This window comes from Scylla paramamosain, chromosome 34 (genome assembly GCF_035594125.1).
Source record: "Scylla paramamosain isolate STU-SP2022 chromosome 34, ASM3559412v1, whole genome shotgun sequence".
NCBI classification, from domain to species: domain Eukaryota; kingdom Metazoa; phylum Arthropoda; class Malacostraca; order Decapoda; family Portunidae; genus Scylla; species Scylla paramamosain.
Genome location: NC_087184.1, coordinates 11,855,220 through 11,857,719, shown reverse-complemented (window position 1 = coordinate 11,857,719; position 2,500 = coordinate 11,855,220). Strand labels below are relative to the sequence as shown.

General features: G+C 34.5%; 1 protein-coding gene across 4 annotated transcripts in view; it reads left to right on the top strand.

Annotated features, from left to right (window-relative positions):
- Positions 1 to 2,500, top strand: part of LOC135090181 (aminopeptidase N-like) — a 48,859-nt gene that overhangs the window by 22,632 nt on the left and 23,727 nt on the right. The window contains exon 1 of one of the 4 annotated variants that reach the window (XM_063986614.1): positions 1,800 to 2,061. The exons of 2 other annotated variants lie outside the window; for them this stretch is intronic. The gene's annotated coding sequence lies outside the window, so the exon portion shown is untranslated. Of the gene's footprint in view, positions 1 to 1,799; positions 2,067 to 2,500 lie in introns of those variants that run through there. One more of the 4 variants, XM_063986616.1, reaches the window with a different exon arrangement.

Below are 2,500 nucleotides of genomic sequence, written 5' to 3'. Positions count from 1 at the left end.
GAGGAAGAATTGTAAATGAGAGTTAGAGAAAAGTTATAGGTGAAAGAGGTGAGAATTATAAAGAGTTAGAGATGACAGAGATGAGTTAGAGATGAAAGTTATAGAAGAATTATAGATGAGTTAAAGAAGATAGTTATAGAAAAAGAGCCATAGATGAGAGACGTAAGAGTTATAAGGAACTAGAGATGACAGTGAGAAAAGTTATAGATGAGACTTAAAGAAAAGTTCCCACATGAAGTGGGAGGAAAAATGAATATTCGGAAGGAAGGAAAAAAACACGATTATTAGAAAGCATAAGTAAAAATATTATAGGAAAGGGGTGGAAAAAAACACAGAGGAAGAAAAACATAACACATGATTACGAGGAAGGGAAGGAAAATACGTTATTATTGGGAAAGGAAGAAGAAAAAAAAGATTAGGAACGGGATGGGAAAAATACGTGATTATTAAGAAGAGGAGAAAATATAGAAGCTGTGGAAAGTGTAAGGTAAAAGTCACTACATGGAAAAACACGAAAACTAATATAGTTCAGAGAAATAAGGTTGAAAAAAGATAGTCTTTATAAAGGAAAGAGGTAGAGGACAGTGTAAAATGCGAGGTATAAAGATATAATTTATGAAACATATAAAGGAAGAGTAAAGTTCAGGAAAGTTCTTCATAATCTTAAGAATTGAGGTCCAAAAAGTAAATCTATAATCTTTAGAGAGAGAGAGAGAGAGAGAGAGAGAGAGAGAGAGAGAGAGAGAGAGAGAGAGCAGGAAAATAGACATGACATGAAAGTAAGGAAATAAGGTTGAACAAAAAAAATAAGAATCTTTAGAAATCAGAAAAAAAGGCAAAAAAAAAAGAAGTAATTTCTCTTCACGTTAATCAAAGGGGAAAATAAAAAAAAAAACTTTGACGTGAAAAAGAGCACAGGATAGACTTATTACTTTCACAGCCTTTAGAAGAGAAAAAGAAAAGATTGATTACTCCAACAATTCTTAGAAATAAAAAGTACACTGGCATTTGGAAAAAAGGTAAAAAAAAAAGAATAGAAATAAAAAGAAGTAAAAAGGACATAACTGAAAAAATACAGAAATGGAAAATAAGAACAAGGAGGAAAATACGGTTCATAAATGGAAGCGTACGAAAAAAAAAAATAAGAATGGAAAGGCCACAAAAATGGAAAACATACACAGAAAATGAAAGAGGAGACACAGAAAAGAATGGAATATAAAGAAATGGAAATAATAACGTGAAATAAAGACCTCGGGAATGGGAAAATGGAACACAATAAATGAAAAGTGAAAAAAAAAATGTAAAAGAGACAAGATAAATAGAGGACACAGTAAGAGGTCAGTCACTCATACAGCCGCAAAAAAGGAAAAAAAAAAGAAAAAAAAAACATAGATAATAGGGTGCAGTTATCTAATATAATAATGAACACACACGCACACACACACACACACACACACATGGGATTTTTGGAAAGGCGAAGAAAGAAAAAAGAAAACACGATTATTAGAAAGAGTGGGAGGAAACTTAATTATTAGAAAGGGACGACAAAACAAATGATCAATAGGAAGGGAGAAATAAAATAACAACTTCGTGTAAAGTGTTAGGCATAAAATCATAAAATAAAACGACATAAAAATAAAAAAAAACTGGGAAAAGTATAAAATAATCTTTATAGAAAAACAGGTTTGAAAAGAAGTAGTCCTTGAACACACACACACACACACACACACACACACACACACACACACACACACACACACACACACATTGCACGTTATCAGGGAAGCGAGAAGATTAGAGGCAGTGAAGTGAAGTGGAGAGAACTGTTACGATGAAAAGATAATGAAGATGACAAGAGACGTGTCTGACCACCATTACCACCACCACCACCACTATCGCCACCACCACCACTATCACCACCACCACCCACGTTGCTTCAGCCCTTTATTCAGTCAGTGCCGCGCCTCGCAACCTCTCGCTTTTCCCCCAGCGCGGGTTAAGTGAATGAGAGAACCCTGAGTGGAGAGAGAGGTGAAAGGCTTCCAGCTGAGTCAAAGGAAGGTGAGGTGATTGGGTTGAGTTTGTGTATAAGTGTGCTGTGGAGAGGCGTGGGAGGCGTGAGGAGGGAAGGGGTGTGTGTGTATGGTGAGAGTTTTTCAAGCTCTTTTCTACCCCGCCACACCAGCCACGGGCAGGATGGGAGAGGCACACCGTCAGGATTTAAAAGTGAAACTGACGAATTCTAGCAAACATTTATACGTAACGCATGTTGATTATTACTAATTATTTATTTTCTTTATGGATTAATTTTTTCCTATTTATTACTCCAAATTACAATGATATATGATGACCTTGACAAAGTTACTATTTTCATATCTATTAAACACAATAAATATATTGAAACTTAAAACTAAAGATGTTGATTACTTTTAAGTACAAACATACCTAAAAATTAAATACATATAATCATCGATGGGAAATTTGACATTAGCGTAATTAA